The sequence below is a fragment of the Tympanuchus pallidicinctus genome, unplaced genomic scaffold (genome assembly GCF_026119805.1).
Source record: "Tympanuchus pallidicinctus isolate F22 unplaced genomic scaffold, pur_lepc_1.0 scaffold3, whole genome shotgun sequence".
In the NCBI taxonomy this organism is placed as follows: Eukaryota; Metazoa; Chordata; class Aves; order Galliformes; family Phasianidae; genus Tympanuchus; species Tympanuchus pallidicinctus.
Window position 1 is genome coordinate 54,020,823 of NW_026294747.1, and position 22,962 is coordinate 54,043,784.

The following is a 22,962-nucleotide window of genomic DNA, read 5'->3' on the forward strand; positions in this document are numbered from 1 at the left end:
TAATTAATCTGGCATCGCACACAAGGGTTTTTGAAGCTGTTCAGCAGCAAACACCTGCAGTACAGCAGCTCAGCAACGTCTGGGGCCACAGCATGGAATCGAGGAGCTACTAGCTGAATCCCCAATGGCCAATCTAGGGTCATGTTTGGGGATTTTTGGATTATCCATGCTTAAGGTAAGGCTACTAGAGCTGCTGGTATTTACACAACTTGTGGTGTGCAGCAAGCTTGTGTTTATTCTTTCAAAATGGAACTGGTTGAAGCTGCCATAAACAGGAGACCATACTGAAAGGGGCCCTGAAGGGCAGATCTCTGAGTAGATTGTTAAACTTCTGGTCCATGAAGTCCCCAAAGCCAACGAAACAGTTTCATTGGGTCTATCAATAGCCCTACATGCCAGAAGCCACGCAAAATGCTTATTTCCCTTTAAAGATTTTAAAACACTGATATTAATCCAGAATGATTTTTGCCCCTGAAGTACGAATTTGGGGTCGAGAATTCCTTGATAAAAATGTCTGATAGCAGAAATTCCCCACCGGCAACTCACAGCACTAACACCTCCCACTGCTTCAGCAGACGAAGGCCAGGAAATAATAAACGTGAACTCACATCATGATGCTCACACATCACGACATGATGCTGCACAACTGCACCAAGATGGCTTGGGGAAATGAGAAGAGCTCCAGCACTGCGCCTGCTTCTTGCCAGGCTGGTAAAAGCAGCAAGTTTTATCACATTACACTGAAGGGCTGTTTGCATTTGAACATAAGGAAAGAAAAAATAAAAGCAGGTAACTATAGCGGATGAGTCTAATTGGAAAGCTTTTTTTTTTAGCACAACATGACCTAGATGATGGCAAAACCTCTGCTTTGGAGAGGATGGATGCAAGCTTCCCATTAGAGATGCTCAAGCCCACTTCCTTATAATTCAGTGCTGGCCTAATCAAGGCACACCACTTTCATTGCCTGTCTTCCCGCTGGCTGGGAAGTGCAAGGGCTTTGAGTCTGGCCAACCCATCTGCTTCCAGGGATGGGTTGAGCAGTGGCCCTTCCCCAGCACAGTATCCAGACAGAACCATCCACCCAGTGAAAATCCCAAGGGGATGCATTTAAAAATCAATATCGTCCATTTCGGTGCTTAATTCAGGAAAGTATCAGCATCAGCAGCATCGATATAAACCAAATTTAAGCACATTGAGTACACGTACAGGCTTTGGGTTTTTCGTGCATTGATTTAGCCTAATCTGCCTTTTCCCCAACATTTTCAAGTCCAAATGGGGTATCAGTAGCACTGCTGATGCTTCAGACACCCTGTCTGCCTCATCTCTGGAGCTTTTTTGATGCAGTGCTGCTGTTTAAAAACCAAACCTCTTCCCTCCAGGAAGCAAACACTCCCCAAAACCCCCTTTGAATTGCAAAATTGCAGTGACAGCAGCCCTCTCTTCACCAAGGTTACATAGCAAAGTGTTGGGTTCATTTGTTTTTGCAAGTATGGGGTTGTACTCACATAAGTCACAATACTACAGTTCCCATTCTCTGTCGATATTTACATAACAATCTCCCTTTTCATTAAAACTGGGAAACAAGGAGCCTCACAATAGCAGGGAAATGCTTGAAAAAGTGACCCAAGGGTACCCTAAGAGGCTCAGACACTCCAAGAGAAGATAAAATTAAAAGCTTCAAACACAGTTATCTCATCTTTTGGAGATAAGATAGCAGAATTGGGCGCTCCTCTATTTGGGACCTGCCACCCCACAAGCACAGACACCTCCCCAGCCACAGCTACAGGCACAAGAAAGCCACATCACCAGTTTCTGCAGGGATACAGCACTGAGCTCTGCCCTCCCCCATCACCCAGTCTTCAGCCCTATGGAAGGACCTCAACATCACCACTTTGTTCATCTCCACACATCCTCAAACCACTCCTGAACGCTCTCAGCCTCTTCCAAACTCCTAGGGAAGATACCTAACCGCTTGGGGTGGGAGGTCAACACCTCTCCATCAACACCAGCTCAATCAGCTCGCAACCCAAGGCAACAAAGCCTTCAGCTGTGGTGTCCCCATCATTGCAGGGAGTCGGATTGCTAGGCCTTTAAAGGTCTCTTCCCATTCAAACAATTCTATATTCTGTGATTCTCTGCGAGGTTTCCAAGCCCTGGTGGGGAAGAGGCTTTCACTTCTGCCCCCATAAACCTCGTGCTACCACTGGTGATCAGCAGCTTGGGGACGATCCCTGAAAGCCCACCTTCCCTTTTAGCTTCAGGGTGACTTACTGACTGCTCCACAGTGAAAAAGTGAAAAAGACACCCCAGAACACTCCTCACCTATTTCTTTAGCAGCTCTTACAGAGAAGGCCATGACTGAGTTTCTGGCTGCAGCTTTCCACAGGCCCCAGACAACACAGGGCCAGCAGGTCTAACCAAGCCTGAAACCCAGTGAACTGAGTTTTATTCCTCGATTTGTGCTTCATCATACCCGTGATACGATGGAGGGTCAGGAGCCGGCCAAGCAAACGCCGCAAGCGGGGAGAGCAGCGTTCACTCAGCTCACAAAGCGGTTAATGGCTGTAATAATAAAAAATAAAATAACATAAAACAGCAAAGCGAGTGGAGACACTGCCTTCTGGCTCGGGGGCTGCAATGGAGCCAGATCATCTGTGCTCGGATGCCCACCAGTAACGCTTTCAACACTCAGCCATGAGGCGGAGGTGCCACGAGGGCTGGCTGGGGGAGGCTGCTCTGGGCCCAGCTCCCACCACCAGGCTGTGCTGGGGACACCTTGCAGGGTCTCTGTCCCACCCTCTGCTGCCAACAGGCCGGCGTCTACCTCTGCCTCAAAGGGCTTTCCTGTGTCCAGCCTCAGTAGCCCACTGCTCCACATTAACGCCACCGTTTGGATGTACCCTACACATACACTTGGAGAGGGAATTACGCTGAGATCATCTGTGAATTTGTGGCTGACCAAGAAAGAAGGAAATGCAATGGCTTTGGGATAACAAATCTACGGAGCGTATTCCAGCACAAGAGCTGTAATGTCACCGCAGGAGCATGCAGAAGTTGCACACTAGGTTTGGGTACCTGAAAGCTCCCAGTTCACCGCAACCAGAGATCACAACATTCTGAAATAATTGCCTCTAATGACAAAATCTTTCAAAATCCCACTAGCGCACATTTTTTGAGCTAGCAGGAGCTACCTGTCCGCATCAACTGCAGCACCACAGCTGCAAGAGCGGGGAGAGGAGGAAAAAGCACCTTGCAGACAACCAAGGCAACTCTGTGGAGCTGAGTGCCTCGTGGAGGGGAGTAACCCCTCATCACCAGAAGCACCTGAAGCACACCAACACCTTATGAATTAGATTTCAGTAGTCCTACCAACATGTCATATGGATGAGGAATGCATGCTATGCAAATCCAGCCTGAGACTGCTCCCTGTCTAATCTAGCTTTAGATTCAAATACTTATTACCATGGCGTCTAATTGGGTAACACACCCCAGCGAGTTTTAGTTTGGGCTCTCCAGTCCTTCGTCTTTGTTCTTATTAGGGAAAATAAGGCACCATATTTAAAATGTAAACAGAATAAAACATAAAAACATATTGACAACTACCAGTAAAAACCAAGCAGATACGCAAACATTTGGCAGCTCACCAGCAGCACAACAAGCACTGATTCCTGTTCACATTCCACTGCATCCCCCTGGCTCATCTTGGGGGTTTCTCCATTTCCCCTGTGAGACGTAAGGCAATGCAAAAGTCTCACACATCCATGTAGGACTTACCTGCTAGCAGACTGCACCCAGGAGCACCAAGCTTGGTAGTTCCAGGGTAGCAAAGCTCCTTATGGATTATCGGGGCATCCACACTAGAGCCACTAGAGCCACCAGAGCCTAGCTAACATGCTCCATTCTGGAGACATATGCTGGTTTGAGGAGGGTAGGGGTGCTCTGCTGCACTGGGGTTTGCAGCAGGATGCAGGGACCACGTGGATGTCTTTCCTAGAGGTCATCTCCTGTCTGTTTGCTGGCAACAACATGCCGTAATGAACAACCTTTCTGTCCCTACGTGCACCAGGCATGGTGATTCATTTCATTTCCAAGTCCACTGAATACAGCTGGTCTGTCCGAGCTGTATGCCATCTTCAGTATCTCCAGGATACAACCCAACTCTCTTCCCCATCACGTAGCCGTGACTCAGCCACCATGAAACAACAGCTGCTCAGCCTGCCATGACAAACGGCACACTGACCTGCAAGTAGCTCCAGCAAAGACTCAAGAAATGCAAATATCGTTACCAACCTCCGAAGTTACATTAAAAGAAATCACTCCTGGTAGGGGAAGCAGTACCACGAACACCAGAGCTAACAAAGAGGAGGTTTGTGCCGGTGAGCCTATGCCATATAAACTATGTTTATATTAAGGCTGCAAGATGAACTCAGATTTATTAGACAGCAGAGAATACACGTGGGCAAGCATTTTCCCCCTGCAACACCTATGTGTCTGTGCAGAGTCCTGCAGCGTGGGCTCTCCGGTGTACCGTAATGCATTTAACCCAACTAAAGCACTCTTTATGGCTTGGACGTTCATAACATTTGTGCTTGTTCCCTGGCGCCTAGTACAGACTGAGTTTGCACTGCATCCCTTCCCTTAATAGAAACCTCCACAACAGCCTTCTAACACGATGCCTGTTTTTACAAAACTTGTAGCAGTTCCCCATACTGGAGATGAAAATCAATCTGGAAGAGAGGACAAAATCAGCCGGTGGAATTAATGAATTGTCAGTGGAGGAGGAGGAGGCGCAGATGTACAGAGCAACATCAAGGCTTCCTTTCATTAGGAAACTGCTAAAAACCACAGGTTAACTCTAAAAGATGCACATTATTACTGTGAAAAGCAAGACAGCTGATATTCTGCCTCTTGGACACATGTGCTCCGTGCTTAATAACTGATCAAACGTTCTAATGCTTTGGAAAGAGAAGAAAAACAAGCCCAAAGGAATTGAAGGCTGCAGCTTAGAGTGTTTTCAGAGATCAAGCTGGATGGTGAGGCCTGGCGGGGCTGTCCCTCTGACTCTGCACCTCATCACTTCCTCCAGCTCACGACAGCACTTAGAGCAAATCTGGGGGACTTTTCTTCCGTGCTCCTGCAGCTGAGGTGACAGCAGGGAAGGTTAGACGTGGTGGAAAGATCCCCTTATCCATGGCACAGAGGGGAGAAAGTCTTGTGAGACTCCCCATCCAAGGATATGGATGGAGGTACTGGTAGGGATTCCTTCCCAAACAAACCAGAGAAATATACCTGCTTGTCCTTAGGGTCTGAGCACCCCAACAAAATCATACTCATCTGTGAGCCTAAAAAGAAAAAGCTGACATTCCCATATTGACATTCATTATCACTTCTGAGTCCAGTTCCTTCCCCCAGGACGACTGCCTCAGAGAAGGTCCTTCATCCCACTACAGCACAGAAAACCATGGACATACATTTGCAAGGCAAAAAAAAAATTGTTCACAGCCTCCAGTGCTGCGTTTTTGATCATTTATTGTGATGCTGTGGATAACACACATGTTACATGCACACATTGCTCACAGAGAAACAGAATGTGAACCTATTTGAGATGTAAAAATAATTTAATGAATAAGTATATTTAGATTTATAACCCCACAGCAGCTTTATTTATAGAGATGCCAATCACTTTTACACAGATATAAAACAGGCTGGCAGAATGCCTTCCACTATATCCAGAAACCCATCTGTAACAAATCTAAGCCGTGATATCTCTGCATACATTTGGCCAAACAATAATGCTGCCTGCCATCTTGACATCAAATGTACAGATGGGCTGGGGGAGCTCTCCAGACCTGCCACACAGCCATAGATGGACACTTTTTGCTTTTACCTATTATAAACCAGTTGGAGAAAGTAGCAGACGAAGGAAAACCAGTCCCCATCTGGGCTGTGTGAATGCTAATATTAATGCAATGCCAACTGGAGAGCAAGCCAGCCTCCAGCTGGGGACAGGTGAACTGCTTTCAGAACCTCTCAGGTTCTGAAAGGCGAGGGATTAAGCGATGGCTCTTCTGTACTCACTTCAATCCACACTCGAGACACAAAGTTAGGACGGAGGAAGATGCACAAGAAATTAATTGAAAGCCACCCCTCGGCTCTCAATCTTAAAGCAGACAAGACTTCTCCTGCTACCTCTCCTCTACCACCACTGCCCAGCATCTCGCAGCTTTATCTAAAGCCTGCAGATGTCAAGGAGAGAGGTTGCCATTTACTTCTAGGAGCTTAGCACTGCAGCTAGCTGAGGATGCAAGCCCAGCACACACCAACTACCCATGTCGTCAGATGGGTTTGGGGGATTTGATTCTTTTTACCATCTGGAGAAGAGCTTTAATTCTGAACATACAAATCTACTTCACAAGAAACAAAGCAAAACCATACTGCATCCCAGCAGGGCTTCTGGGGTCCGGTCATCTCAGTCACTGGGTGACATAGGGACAATTCCACAATGGATACAGGCTGTAGGTAAAAGCACCTTCATCTGTGGAAGTTACAGCATTCTGGCAAATGTCAAGGCCGAAAATATTACTCTGGAATATCATTCTGAGTGGCTCTGGGCACAAACCCAGCATTCATTTTCACACCTATTCAGCAAATGATTTGAATAAGCTGAGAAGGGCTCTCTCACGCAGCCTGACAGCATTATTTGATAGATTTCTGCCCTTGCTCCTTACATTATTTATGAGAAAACAACTCTCAACAAATGCGATTGCCTTCCAGTTCAGTGAGTAGATATACCTGTCCTGCCTCGGGGACAAAGCAACACCTCGTGGTCCCTTCTGTCCTGATTCCATTACAGTGTTATGCTACAAACTGTTTACAGGCTGGCATTCGCTCTGACTCATGCTCAGAAATAAATATGTCTAAAAAAGTAATTGATGGCAACAAAAAACAGAAACACAACAGCAGTTTTCTCACTCTCACAAAGAAAAAGCAAGGGAAAACAACCAGACACGACATCCTCAATTCAAATGTTTTCCAAAACATTTCCAAATGTTTTCCCAAATTTCCAGTCGAACCTTTTCACAGCTAAGCTGCAACACCATCAGAGCCTGGGGCAACGTTTGCAGCTCAGGATGTATTTCAGCTTCGGGGCCATGCACTGGGATGGCTGGCAATGCCTTTTTGGCAACACGTTTGCCAAAGAACACCCAAAACTCTTGGGTAGAAAACACAAGGCTGAGTTGGATGGGGCCCCAGGAAACTGATCTAGTGCTCGATTTAGTGGCTGGCAATCCTGCCCACAACAGGGAAGCTGGAACTACATGACCTTCAACCCAACGATCTTTCCAACCCAAGCCCATTCCATGATTCTACGATGAAAACACAGCATTTCAAAGGAAAATTGTCACAGCTTCCTCAGTAGGGCACCTTCCAGCATGAGAGAGCTTGACTGCCACATGGATATTCAAGATGTCAGTGAATGCACCTCTTTCAACTCGCTTCTGGACACAATCAAGCCCCAAAGCACGCTGCTTTGGAACCCTATCAACTGTTCTTGGGCTTTGGATTAGATCTTCTGTAGAATAGAAAAAAGCCTTGCTCAAGGATGATAAAGTCTAGACACCACAATATATTTTCCATCTGATGCAGCAAACCTAAAATCCCCCCCCCTTGATCTCAGACTGCCGCGATCAAAGCCATTATCCCGTTCGGAGCCCTTCTGAAACTTTAGCTTCCAAATGTGCAAGTTATTTTTAAAATCTAAACCAGGCCAATCCTCTTGTTTGGAGTTTTATGAGGAAAACGGGGTGTGCGTGTCCCAGTCCTTCCCCCCACATCTGGAAGTGGCTGGCGGTCAGCCTGCACACAGGCAGGCTACATGGGAGGACATGGTCTGTTCTCCCAATGATGGCCATGAAGCATGGGGATATTCTCCATCCTCAACTGAGATGGAGGATTTTGGAAGGCAAACATCCTCTGCATCCTCATTCTGCAATCCATGTTTGCCTTCAGCATCCTCCATCACATCTTCCATTCTCCCCAGTGAATGTTTCGCTTGGCTAAGCAGCTTCTACAGCAGTAACACAAGATAAGTTGCCTCTTTTTGATCCCAGTATCAGCATGACCTCTTCCCAAATGTCATCAGAGCAGGCCTGAGTTAGCCACAGGCAGGCATGGAGAGGACGGTGCTTAAAGACTCTTCATCCTCACTGACTTCTGGGGGGCCAACAGCAGCACTACACACTGAACATCGCAGGAGCTTTGGGAAGTGTCATCTGAAATCACAGAATGGTTTAGGTGGGAAGGGACCTTAAAGTCCACTTAAACTCATCCAACCTGGCCATGAGCACTGCCAGGGATGGGGCACTCACAGCTCCTCTGGGCAGCAGTGCCAGCGTCTCACCACTCCTAACTGAGACAATTTTCTTCTTTATATTCAAAGGATTACCATGGAAAGGAGATAGATTTCGAGCTCTGACCCCCCATATGCAAGTTTTGCTTGATCTCCTGAAGCTGAGTAGATGCTGATGGCCCCAATTCCCACTCGCATCAGCCCCTTCCTTTCATGGGAAGGCAGCGAGCGCAGCCACACCGCACATCCATAATGCTTGACAGGAGCTAATTAAAGCGCAGTTACTGACCTCAGGACAGAAGCTAGCCAGAGAAAATTTATGGTGTGCATCACACAGGCAAACGGAGGAGCTGATCGTAATGGCAGCTCCTGGCTTTAGAAGGCTGCAGGAGCACATCCATCACCAGCAGCAGCGTGCCCACGCCCCAAAGGTTCGCACACGGGCTATCTGACGCGATAAATTACACGGCCGATGAGCCAGCACTGCAGCCCCTGACCGCTGGCACAGTCTCCCAAGAAAGTAAAACCAAGAGTAAAAGGCAAATTACTGAGCCCAGTACGTTGTCCTCTGGGCTGCTGCCAGCCCTGTCTGCCCCACATCACTCTGGCCCTTCTGCACAAGCTGCTCTTGGGACCATAGTGATAAACATGAAAGGAAAAAAGTCACGTTATTGATTTAGGCTCCGTGCATGCATGAGGCAAGGCTCCAGCACCATACCTGCCTCGTGGCCAGGTTTTCTTGCCCTCTTCCTGTTTAGCAGCGTTTTTCTGCACCCCTCTTACATTATGGAGGGGGGAAATTGATACACTGTCCTCCCTTCCAAAACCCAACACGCAAAGAAAAACCAACTTTACTACGAGTCCTGGCAAACTTAGAGCAGTAATTTATGTCCAAGTAGAACTCTGTTTTTTATAAGGAATACCACTGAATTAAGGAGTCAAAGGTGGAACTGTACAAGGAAAGCAAAAGCCCTTTATTTCTCCAAAACGACACCAAGTAACAGATCCTGCCAGTTAACCGGGGTATACATGAATACTTGGCTGAAAGCAAGCTCATTAAGCTGGCTGGTTCGTTAAGCGCCAATCAAAACAGGCAGTACTCTGATCATTGCACAAGGGGCTGGGAAGCAAACACAGCACTCACTTAAACTGGTGATAACCAAGGAAAATCCTTCCATCTCACCCTCCCCCCCCCACACAGCATCCACCCCCAATATTTTTTATGATGTACTTACACAAGCAGCATGACAGATAACTTGGAGGAAATCAGATGCTTAATGATTAAGCGACACTTAGGCAGCGCTCAGAAATACAAATACGCCCTTTGGAAACCCTGCAACAAAAACAGAAGGTATAAACAGACAGTAACTAATTATTCTGATTACATCTTGGAAGACCTGAAATAACCAACCCAGCCAGACTGCAGCAGAACAAAGCCAGTGTGTGCCCGGGCTGCTCACAAAAATAAGTCACACCCTTTCCAAAAGAATTCACCAGAATAAACGCAAGTGTTTTTTGTTTGTATGCGTGTTTCTTAAAGTCCACGCCAATAGGAAACCTCTACAGCACCCTGGAGGGACCCGTCACCATCAGCTAAAATTAGACATCAAGGGAAGCAAAGCAGGTAAACACGGGTTGCCCCAATGTGTGCTTGCACAACGACACTCCCACTACTCGCTTTGGAGTGGCATATTGGGCTTTTTATCTCCTAAAGGCCATTGAAACTGAAAATAGAGCTTTCCTGAATTAAAAGGTAATAACTGAGGCGTGTTGCTGGGGGAAAGGGAGGGGGTGGGAGTTCTGTCCTGCTGCCTGGATGGGATGTGGTGTGACGAGGGATGTGCGATGGGATGGTCAATACAACAGGGAGAAGAAGCAGCACATCCCACCAGCAGCTCCTCTGCCACCACGGGCCTGATTTATCCTGGTCCCAGGTGCTGGGAGCCTCTGCTACAGCAGATACTGCCCCCAGAACAAGGCAAGGGGATGCTCACAGCAGATGTTGCTCTGCTCTCCTCGCCTTGGTGGAAAAACATCGCTTTCCTTCCCCCTTCCTCTCTGCCCTCCTCCTACCGCATTAAATACCAGCAGACCTCAGGGGAATATTTAATCTCAAACCTCAGTAATCAATCAGTTCACCCTAACGCATGAGAAAGAGTCACAGCAGTAAGCATCAAATCCCATTTCTACCCAGCAATAGCACGTTTTAATTACGCACATAAAATGAGCCTTTTAACATAAATCCCAATCAGATCCCCCCTCAGCCTTGGGTTGGTGGGTGGGGAGGGACACGGTGCTAGGGGAAGAACACAGGAACAGGGGGAGGACGAGGAGGAGAAACCATTGTGGCATTTATTTGAAATGACAATTTCACAGGGCCACTCTGGTTTGCAGGGGGCATGGTAATGCTGTGCCCCTACCCAGCACCGCTGGGCCACATCCCAAGTGGCACAGCTCACAAACAGTGATGTGAAGCACACTTCTATTTTAAATACAAACACACGCACAGACTTTTCTAATATGGAAGAACAAAAGAGGGGACGTCCTGCTGAAACATCGTGTGTCGTTCAGCTGCTCTCTGCAGCAATGAAGGAAATCAGAGCCAGAGCCCATGTGCACACCCGTTCGCCACGGTGAGTTTTGGCTGTGGGAACGTCTCTGGATCCCAAACACCAGTGCCAAGGAGCTCAAACCACCACGAGGATAGGGCAGAAGACACCTCCTTGGGGATCTTGGAGGTCTTTTCCAACCTTAGTGATACCACAGCTCTAGGCGCTGCTCCATCCCTGCAGGATCACAGTGCTCAGAGAACACCAAACAAGCTCAGGTTTGGAGATGGCGGTGTTATCTTTGACTTCTTCACCTGTAGCAAAGCTGTGTTTCCAAACCCTCTTTTTCCAGGCAGGTCCCATATGGCAGGCTCCTTATGCAAACATGCACATATCGCTTTCAAAAGACGCACACTCCCCACTTTGCAGGAGCGGTTTTCAGAAGGGGATGTGGTGTGGTGCAACAGGAATTTTCCAATTCCTCCCAACAGGAAATGCCAAGTTGAGATCCGAAAGTCAGATTTACCTGTAACTGAGATTCCTGCTCCCAGTTCCCTTCAAAAAGCAACCGCTCCCTCCCCCCTTCATTTTTGGCATCAGTTTCCCCGAGACTTGTAACATCAGGAATTGCTTGGCATGGGGACAAATTCCTCAAGCTCCACAGGCGTACCTAGAACAGCTATTTCACTCTGAAGAGCAGGGCTTTGCAGGACTGTTTGGGATGGAGAGATGCTCTGTATCTAGAGCAAAGCAAACCTCCCAGGCACAGAGGCAAGGATGGATTTATCGATTTGTGGAAAACGTCCTTATGAATTATTTCACTCAGATCATCAGGACAAAACAAAATGAGGGCTACCTAACAGCGGCACTGCAAGAGCTTCAGTCCCAATTTCAGTCCACTCCTACAAGGGAAAACGTGCTTTAAAACAAGACGTTGCTATCAGGGCTCAATGGGCAGCCAGGCTGGACCCAGGACATCGACATGAGGACGAAGCAGACGCAGCAAGGTGAAGTTGCCTTTTGTAGGAGCAAGCACAGCTTATTAAGACTCAAATTGCTGCCATGGCTTCAAATCACCTTCTGGAACCATTTACCAAGCTCCCTATTTTCAGATCATCTGCCAGTTTTTAAATCAGCATCCATTCGAGATCTATTTTTGAAACAAGTAGCAAAAAGGGGAAGGAATGATGGATGTCACCCTGCAGGATCGTTCCTCCACAAGTGTTGCAGGAAAGCCTCACCCTCTAACAAATTTCCCTGCTGGGGATATTAAGATTGCAATTATCTGTGCACATTTAACACAGAGCAGTGAATTCTGCAGTGAAGCATCCTGCATGCACAGGAGACCAGTGTTGGGATATCCACACCATCCTGCCCACATGCCAGCCAGCACGAGATAACAAGAGCGTGGGGCCAACCCCCCATCTCATGGCATTTTGGCCATGAGCTGCTCTACTCGAGGCACCTGCAAGGCACAAACCATGCTGCACTCAGAAAGCTGTCCCCTGGTCCTCTTAACTAACAAACATGCACAACCAAAGAACTCGAGCCTTTCAAGAGGAAAGCTCATCTCCTTGCTTATAATTCATCTCTCCTACCTGTACGTGAGCCAAGTCAAGGATAACACCCTCCCCTCCATTCAGGTCACCAGCTGGTTCATGTAAGTACCACAACATACATATATTTCTTCTATTTATATATGTTTCTATTCCTTACATCAGCCCATGTTGCTCAAGGGCCAGCATTTGTGTAAATAAGGGCTGGCTCTGGCTGCCCAAGGATAAGCATGGTCACAGATTGCAGATAACAAATGGCAAACTGCATTGCAAAGAGAAGCACCAACACACAGCAAATATGGGCACAAATCACACACAGCTCACTGGCCTCCATCTCGCAAGATGCTTCCACCATTTAAAGAGGGAAGATTTATACTGGATACATGAAAGATGTTTTGTTTTGTTTTTAAGTAAAGATAGTGCAGCTCTGGCACAGGTTGCCCGGAGGGCTGGTGGGTGCCCCATCCCTGCAGACACCCAAGGTCAGGCTGGACGGGGCTCTGAGCACCTGATGGAGCTGTGGGTGTCCCTGCTCAGTGCAGGCGAATTGGTCCAGGTGGCCATTAAAGCCCCTTCCAACTTAAACAATTCTGTCATTCTCTGATCACAGACCTTGAAGCTACTGTTTCATTACAGCTCTCCTGATGAGCTGTTTTCTTGGCTATTCTGAAGGCTGCTACAGCTTATGGCTACAAGATCAATAGCTTTCCAAAACCCACCTCACTCAAAGCTAGAGGTGGCCTTGCAGCGACCATGCCACATCTTGGTGGCCGGCACAGGCCAGACATGGGCCAACAAGAGGCAATAATACAGGACTTGGCCATGGGGTGCCCTGACCCTTGGATGGGCATGAGACTTTCCTCCTGGGTTGGTTTGGAGCTGCATTTGCCTGTTTTGCATAACCAAAATTGAAGCTAGCTTTAGTAACCACACCTTCAAGGGTATATTTAACTGAAATGGAAGAGAAAGTTTGGGTCAGCAGCAGCTTAGCACTCAGCCTGGTTACACCACGAGCTCACATCCAATAGCAACCATGTCCTACACAAATGTTCCCTTATAGCTCTGCAATCCCTAGGAGGAAGGAGAGAACAGCTCCTCCAAAGCTTTGGAAGGGGAAACACAGGAGGAAATGGCGAAGTTGGCCCAATGGGTTCTCCACACCTCAGGCACGGCACATCCTCACCAGGGTTTGTGTCACCCTTCTGGATGCTGGGATGAGGGACACTGACCTCCACAGCTCTTCAGCTTTGAGGAAGAAAGAGTAGGGGGACAGGACAGCAGGATAACACGCAAACAAGGCTGAAGACAGGCTTATTTTTATACCTTCCTCCCAGGAAACCACATCATCTGTCACATCACATCATGTCACCATGCAGCACCTGCAAGGTCCCACCTCATGCCCTATCAGAGAACACGTAAGAAACAAAACCACCATTCATCTTACACTTTATGCTGGTTTTTTTTTCATGAGGTTTTGGGTTTAGTCACACTGAGAGTGCCACACCAAAGACGATGGCTGTCCCCTCATTGAGACAACTGTCCTCTTCAATATGGTGCCAAGGGCTTCGGTATGCCAGGCTGGTGATGTGGTTGGGTGGCAATCAGGAGGGTTGTGATAGGGAAAAATTTAAGAGAGCACAGTTAACATGAAGTTTTAGTTCCCTCCTTCCCTCTGGGCAGTGCTTCTTACTGTTTGAGCACATCAGAGAAACCCGGTGGTCACCAGAGAAGATGCTGGGTTTCACACTGCTTCTCTGCAGTTGCTTTACAAATAAACAAAAGAAAGAATGAATGTCTGCACCCTGAAAACAGCCCACAGCCCTTCATCCAAGCAGAGTACAAATCCAGCTGCTCCACAATCTTATCTCAACACAGAAACAGCCTGGGATGAGATACAAGGGTTCCCTGAAGGCACGGTTTATTAAAGGCGTCTTTATTTAGCCGGTTTTCTTCAAAAACAATGCACTAAAATGCCGTTCCAGGCTGGGTTTTCACTGCAGCAGCTTAGATAAACCCGACGGAGGCAGGGCAGCAGGGACACGTCAGCTGCCACCCATAACTGGAAAACCAGTGTGATTCTTCCCAGGCTAAACCAAAAAAAGCAACGCTGGGACCAGGGAGCACCAAAGCACCTGCAGAGACCTGAAGGCAGCAGAGTCTCATCGTCACGCAGAGTGATGGGGAAACTCATGGAAAGCTTCCCATTTGTTCACCACGCATCTGCCCCTGCACTGCATCCCCTACCACCAGGCTCTGCACGCCCGTAGCCAGACGTACTTCACGCCAGGTTTCGACGAGCAGAGCTACAAAAGCACGGAACAAAGAGGCACCGGTTTGCACACATCCCCGGGAACTTCCCTGCAACCAACGCTTTCTGTTTATCCAACACGCGATCTCTACACGTTCAGCTATTTTAATCCCACCCGCTATTAATGGATGTAAAAGGCGGTTGGGTAAGATGTTCAACAAAAATCTCATTTAGAGATCAAGACAAGCTTAATTGGTTTCCAGCCAGACCTGCACAAAGATGGGTTACTCCACAAATACAGTTGCTAATCTGAGCATTATACTCCATAAGCCCCCACTGACAAAGAAAAAGGGGGGAAAAAAAGACAAGATGCACAAAGGAATGTGGGATTTGGGGCACTACTTCTAACAAGGAGCAAATTAGAAGCTGTGAATTCCGCAGGAACAAGGGCTTTGCTCTCCATTGAAGCAAAGAAAAACCTAGTAGTAAACAAGGCAACAAATAAAGACGTAAAGCAGATCAAATGTGCATTCTCCCTCTTGCTGCACACACCAGCACCATCCATTTCAGTTTCTTGAAGAGCGTTTCCAGGCGCTATTGTTTCTGCAGGTCTGCAGTAGCAAAGGGAAAAGCAGCTGAGGACACGTCATTTCAAGAGCAGCGGAGTCGAAAGCATGAAGAACCTTGTGATCGAAAAGCACAGGACTGAAACCCTGGAGAGCTGAATTCACTTCCTAACCCCGCTGAAAAAAAAAAAATGAAAAAAAAAAGCAGGTTTCCTGTGTGATCACATCCTCAATGATTTATTCAAGTATCTAGTGTTGAAAACCAAGAGAAGGGGGGGAAAGGAAGCGGGAGGAGGAAGGGGAAGAGTCGATCCCATGGGCTTTCAGTAGGCTTGGGGTGAGCCGAGCAGCATTGGCAGCAGTGCAGGTAGCAAAGTGCTGAAAGGCTCTGTGCTGAAAGCCTTCCCTTGTGCAGCAGCCCAGCACAGGAGGCCTGTTTGTTTTTTGGGATCCCGGCCAGTTCTGCTGGGTGGGCAAAGGTGTACCCAAGGCAGATGCGAGGTCACTATGCCACAGTGCGCTGGGGCCTGGCACCCACCATAAAGTGTTTGCAGGCTTTTTCTCCCCTTGGAAAAAATGAGCAATCCATGAAATGGATTCACGACAGCCAGAGCTCAGCCCTTTGGGTCCCCAGCACCACAGTTGCTCCACATCCTGTGGCATAGAGATTGCAGACCCCACAGATGCATTCTCTCTCCCCAAGGTCACAGTGAAACAAAACAGAAACAGAACAAGAGGCAACCAAGTTACATGGGTTAAGGCCTTCTGTCCTCTTCTTCTCATGCTGAAACCTGTCAGGCCACAGGATGGCTTCAAAAACAGGCAGACTGTATTTCGTGGACCCCACAGTTTCTTGCCTGTACAATCCACAGTGCAGCCCACGGCACGTCGCTGCAGCCTGAACTATCACCATGATTAGAAATGTCAGAACATTGACCTCAGTGAGCAGAAGAGCAGCACTCAGCACAAAAGTAAACGTGAGAAAACCACGAGCGTAAAGACTCCCTTCCAACTCCAGAACCCAAAGTAAACTGTCTGTAGGAATAAGGACATTTAGCACGCTCCAAAAATTTTCCTTGACATCTTTTTTGCTCTGTGTGATGGGTAGAGACTTCCCAGGGCTCCGGAGCCAGCGGCGATTTCACGTGCGATGTGCCAGACAGCGATCTCCACAGGAGATAAAAGGAGCTGTAGTCTGAAAATGGAACCGAGGTGTCCCCAGAGAGCCTCCAGCCGCTCTGCAGGATGCGTCCATAACAAGGGGGTGGTGAGGAAGGAGCGCAGTGTCAGCTCTCCCACCAACCTCAGCCATGGAGTTTCACTAAGTAAACGAGTGACGTACAGCCGTGAGGACAGGGGTCGGAAGCACCGCCTCTTGTAAACAGGGTTGCTCAGGAGGCACTGGGGATTACAGCAGTTCAAACAGTCCTTGGTGTGACTTACCCGAGCAGATTTGCAAGTTCAGCTTTTCTGCTGCCCAGCTGGCATCACCAAGCATCATATGGGATCATGCCCTGAGAGCCTGGCCCCATCAACACCTCCATGCACAAGCAGGAATGGCAATGGGAGAAGCCCCAAACCCAAGTCCAGCCAACCCCAAGCAGCACAGGGGCACAGAAGCCAGGCGCCAAGGGGCCAACCCCACAGTGCAGCTGGAATCATCAAATAGCCAAAGGGCTCTCAGCAGGGAAAGAGCTTTACACAAACAGCTTCACAGCCACTTACAGATGTCCTCAAAGGAAACAGCTGCACTGGACCTCAGCTACCACAGCTCTCCAGGACGGCACGCAAGAGTCCACAGCTTGGTTCTCATAGAAGATGCTGAGGCCAAGCAAGGAGAAGGCATCCAGAAAAAGCTAAAAAGCACATGGCCATGCTGCATTAGGAGTCCAGTTTACAGTGTTGCTTTGGGGTACAGTAAACTGACTCCTGCACCCCCTGATCTCATGCTGCAGCTTTTTAGGACAAGCATTGTCCCACCCTTCGGCCCAAGCAGTACAAAGATGGGTGCAGAGCACAGCCCTGGAGCTCCAGCAGTGCCAGCTCCCCAGACCTGAGACGTGCAGCCAAGCAAGGTTGTAGCTTTGCTGCTCTCCAAGAAGTGTGCGGGCATTTTTGCTGCTTTTGACAGCCCACTCCCTAAAGCTCAGCACTGCTGATGCTCCATGTGCCCACAAGACTTCCCCTGGGCCAGCAATCCCATCTCTAATGCAGTGAAAGAATCCACCCTCTACCAGTGACTTCCCAAAAACTGTCAAACATAGCTCAGCTTTGCATATTGGTACAAAAGCCAGCTGCTAATATTCCATGCAAAAACCCCTGACATCAGCCTGTGAGCAGTGCAGCCCAGGCAGATGTACCCAAACCCAATGCACACTGTGAGAAAAGGACAGGAAAGTGGCACTGGGAGCACCCAGAGGTCCCATCATGTCGTGCACATCCCCAAGGATGGGCATACGTCTAAGGAGTTAATTGGGTGTTTCTGCTCTCTTCATGTCACCGCTATGCATGTACATACACACACGGGTTTTGAGCTTTGCATGACAAATTTCCAGCTGGGGCTTTGCCAGTGCAATGAGGAACAAGGAATCCCAGTCTGGAACATCCCAAGCCCTGGGGAATGGGTGGCTTGGACCAGCTCTTGCAGATGAATCTGATGGCAAGATGTCAGCCTGAAAGCTCAGGAGCAGCCCCTGCACCAAGGCACTCCTGCTGCTCTCCCACCATGCCCTTTGAGCACTATTTCATTCACCCTCTGGTAAAAATGCCTGAACTTGACCAGAGCAGCTCAAAGAGGCACAGCCCGGGCTTTTGGGTGGTGAAGCTGTGCACACACACGAAGATTCAGGTGATTCAGGTGAGCAGCACGTAGCTGGGAGTGCATAGCTGAGCAACACTTGCCGAAGGAATGCAGGAGGAGCAACATGAAGCCACTTGTCTGGCACAGCGAGGAGCCCTGCAGGAGACACGCACAGCCCTGGCGCTCAGCCGTGGCGAGGGCAGGCTCAGGATCTGAAGATGCGTCCAACCAACAACTCTCAGCCCTCATTCAGCATTTTACGGATGTACTTCTGTATGTCCTCAGCGCCAAGTTGGGAAGGGTTCAGACTGAGAGCTGCAGAACAACTTAAAACCATCCAAATGGCAGCAAACCAACCAAGCCAGCCTTCAGGAAGACACAAATGAGCACCAGAACTGAGCTCCAATGGGCTAACTAATGCTTGCCACCAGCTCTGTCACGGTGACAGACCTGTGGCAAGGTCCACGCCACTCCACCTCCAGCAGCAATGTTTCGCACTGATTATCAATGCAATTCAGTCAAAAGGCAGTAATTTATGTGTAACCGAGTGACTCACAACAGTGACTCACCGGTGAGCACCACCAGGTTGGGCCACCCCATCCACTTTGCTGATATAGGAAGTGACTTTCTGGTGCAGGTGCTCCCAGCAGCACGCAGCTCTTCCATTTTGCAAATTGGAAACAAAAGGCGGAGGCTGGGGGCTCAGCACTGGAGGAAGCATTAACAAAGCATGGCGATGGGCGATTCACGTGGGATGGGGCATCGCAGAGGACAACTCCACCTGGCTTCACCAACAGGAATGCACTCGTAATGTTGTGCATTATTTTGCTTTGCTGCGATTTCAGGGGCTGGTTTTCAGACCACGCCGCTCACAGAGCAAACCCTGTCAGCTCACATCACCAAAGTCTCTACTCAACCAACTAGGTAGCTATGGGGTGTCAAGCTGCTCCTCATCCCCACCTCCTTCACTTTTGTTTTGTTTTTTTTTTTATTTCCTCAAAGGCCACACAAAGATTTGAAAGTTTTATGACTCACTGAGCTGACATTTTCCACGCCACCCCAGAACTTCTGGTTCTTCAACATATTCCAAAAGGCTGCAACGCACAGGGACAGGAGGGATGGAGCACAGCTCATCTCCCAGTGGGACAGGGGTAAGAAAGCACCAGCACAGCTTCCTTCCCAGCCCGGCTCAGAGAGAGGGCAGCAGGGGAAAACAACAAAAAAAAAAAACAACAAAAAACACCAGGGTAAATCACAGCAGGCTACAAACTTTCTATTTCCAACTTCCTACTTAATGCAAGAAATAAGTCATCTGGGGCTGACGTGCAGAGCAGAGCTCATGCAATATGCAAAAAAGCCACTGCTGGCACATGGAACTGCTTTCCAAACCTTCATTAGTTGTTTCTCCTATCCCCTAGTATGGGAAGCATGTAGAGTAAGTAATCTACACGCTAAGCCATATAGATTTAACCAATGCAGAAGTTAGGGTCGGACGCTCAGTAATTCTTTTCTAACTTTCAGGTCTTCATTCAGATCTGCTCTTTCTCAGCACAGTGCCGATGTTTGTCTTTGTGCAGAGGTGAAAAGTACACATATTGTTATCTCAAAGAGAGGAAAAAGAAATCAATACCCACACAATTTGAATTTTACAGCACTCCGCTATCACAACTTGCAACAGAACAGCTGTCCCACTAGCTTGATGCAAGCTTAGTAGGACAGCAGCAAAATGTAAGATTTTTTGCCCCTTTTTTAAAGAATTGCTGATAGAAAGATATGCATTTAAAACAAAAAGAAAATGCAGGCTGAAGCACCAACGTTGAGCCCCTCTCAATTACAGCACAACAAGCTCGCCCTGCTCTGCACAGCCTCACCACTCAATCTGCAGCAGCCTTCCGAAGCCAAGTTGAGATATTTGATTACCAGCATCGAGTCAGAAACTGAAGCACCCAACAAAATCCTCGTTTGTGAGAAAAGCCTGCAGAAATCCCGTTGAGCAGGCTTTGGCAATCTCCGAAGCTGACAGCTGGATGCCCTTGCTTATCTACTGCTGAAGCACGCACAAAAAGCCCCGAATGCTTGCAGTGCCGCGCGAGCCTTCCAGGCAGCCCCGCCAGGCTCTTAAAAAGACCCATATAAATAGCGAGCCACATTTATTAATACTTCAGAGATAAAAGCAGCCGTGCAGCAGCAGCTCGGCACGTATCGGCACAGAAGACCACCCGCCCTACGTGGTGTGTCCGCCTGCATCACCAGCAGCTACCTTTGGGTTGTAAATGCAGTAGGTAAGCTGCTTTTTGTGCCACTATAAACCCAGCAAGCAGGGTCAATGCAAGGGCTGCTCCCTCAGAATAACAGAATTATTCAGGTTGGAAAAGAACCGTGAGGTCCCCAAGCTCACCCCCACCATGCCCACTGACCATGCCTCTCAGTGCCACATCGCTGTGGTCGCTGAGCGCCTCCAAGGACAGCGATCTCACCACCTCCCTGGGCAGCCTTAGTTCAGGTGGGACCCCCCAAAACATCTCTTTTAAAAAGAAAACTAGTGGCTGCTGGTTAACTAAAGGCACTGTTGCACTGACATTTGCCTGGCTCACTGCTGCCTGCCCCTCGCACTGGACTTCAGTGGCATTGAGGCTGGCAGTGAAGCAGTGCCAGTGATAGAGGCGTGGAGACCATAGAACGGAGTGAGGGGACCTGGGGACAGCAGGTACATGACACCCACAAAGGAGTACATGACGCAGCTCAGGAGGAGACGGGCAAGAAGCCAAAACAAAGAACAGAAGCAGGAGGAGATAACCATGACCCGGTTCTAACGGCCATCCCATCTTCAGAGCCCTTCCTGCTGCCTCCCAAAAACAAAGGGTCAGATAAGGCGCTGGCTCAGGTCAGGACTGGTCCGACTCCACTTCCAGCCCAGGGCAGCAGATTCGGTGCTACTCTTACACCTCATCCATCTTGTTTGCCAGCTCGGGGCGGAGGCCGGGCAGTGAGGCAGCCAGCCTCAAGCACCACAGGGCTGCACACAGTGACCCAGCTGGAAGAGGATGAGGAGAAAGAAGAGGAGGACGAAGAAGAGGAAACCTCCCTGTTTCCTGCCGCCTTGCGGTCTCACCTTGCTCCATCAGGAATCCCGGACTTTGGCTCTTGCTCCCTGTGCACAGGAGGCTGTAGGCCACGCTGGGCCGGCCCCAAGGACCTGAGTCACTCATTAACCAAGGGGATGTCAGTGGGGAAAGGAAGCCAGTGGCAAAGGGGCCTGCAGGACCCTCCAAACAGGGGACGCCAAGTGCTTCAGGATGCCCATGGCTGGGCTGAGGGAGGAAAATGAAGCGGTGTCACAGCTCACAGAGGCGGCCTCAGCAGGGAACGCCGCTGAGTTCTATGTGCAGTATCAAGACCAACCTCTAGAGAGGGAAAAAAGCCTCATCCGTGCAGCAGAAAGAAGCCGGCTGGTAGCATGGCACTGAGATCTGCAGTACCCGCCTGGGTGAACTCAGCAGGGTTCCGGCCCCCTCCCACCCCCACCTCTACGTCCCGTAGCACTGGGGCAGGCACACTCTGCCCGGCTTTAGCCAGGAGGATTCCAGCTTGGCTTTGCCTTCAATTAACCTTGACGCAAAAGAGATGCAAAAAGCCCCTTCCACACGAGCGTGCAAGGCAGCACAGCTGCCTGCGAGCAGCGCAGCTCCCACGGGTGGAACCCGATGCAGCCGACTGTCCCACGGGAACGGCACCGAGGGCATCGTCATCCACCGCACCACTGACCCCATTCTCCCAGATCCTCCGCCCGATAAAGACGCTGCCAGAGCCAACCTGCTGCTGCACGGCCGGTGCCGGAGCCCCAAAGCCCCACCCCGCCCTCCGACACGGCCATCCCCACTACGAGACACCCCACATCCCCGCTCCCACATCGCGGCGCGGCTGTTTTTACCCCGTCACTGCCGGGCACAGCGGGGCAGGGACCCCCAGCGCTCCCATCCCCCACCGCAGGCAGGGGCTCGCCCCCCGCCGGGCTCCATCCAACCGAACGGGGCGGCGTCGCCATGGAGAAGGCAGCGCCGCGTCCCGCAGCCCCCCGCCCCGCTCCCACCGCCGCGGCCCCGCCCGAGCTCCGCCGCCGGCAGCCCCGCAGCGCCGACGCGGGACCCCACAGCCGGCGTGCCTCGGGGGGAGGTTACGGCCGGGATAGGCGGGAGGCTCGATCCCCGCGGAACGGACAAAGCGACCCCGATCCCCGCCGAGCGGCACGACGCGGCTCACTCACCGAGCGGACCCGGACCCGGTACCTGCCGGCGCTGCGCGGAGCGGAGCCCGCCCGGCCCCTGCCCACAATGGGCCGCGGCCGCCCCGCCCCGCCCCGCTCCGCCGCCCCGCCCCTCCCCGCGCGATGACGTCACGTGGCCGCGCCCCCCCGGCCCGGAGCCGCCGGGAGTTGTAGTGCGTGGGGCGGGGGGGGGGGGGCTCGGAAGGGGCGGTAGGAGAAATGCCTTCACTGTGAGGGCAGTCAATCCCCGCAACGGGATGTTCTGCTCTGTTCCATCCCATTTTATCCCATTCTGTCCTGTCTCATCCCATCCCATTCCACCCTACTCCATTTCATCCAATTCTATTACATCCTGTTCCATCTCATACCATCCCACTCTATTCCATGCTATCCCATTCTGTTCTTTCCCATCTCATTTCATTCCATTCCATCCTATCCTATCCCATCCCATTTCATCCAATTCTATCACATTCTGTTCCATCCCATACCATCCCACCCTATTCCACTCCATTTCATCTTATTCCATGCCATTCCACTCTATCCTATCCTATCCTATCCTATCCTATCCTATCCTATCCTATCCTATCCTATCCCATCCCATCCCATCCCATCCCATCTCATCCCATCCC

At 49.8% G+C, this 22,962-nt stretch overlaps 1 protein-coding gene across 1 annotated transcript in view; it reads right to left on the bottom strand.

Annotated features, from left to right (window-relative positions):
* The window catches only part of DAAM1 (dishevelled associated activator of morphogenesis 1), an 82,494-nt gene extending 60,062 nt beyond the window's left edge, over positions 1-22,432 (bottom strand). Inside the window, 1 exon segment of the mRNA XM_052695812.1 lies at positions 22,334-22,432. The gene's annotated coding sequence lies outside the window, so the exon portion shown is untranslated.
* Positions 22,433-22,962: the final 530 nt, after the last annotated feature.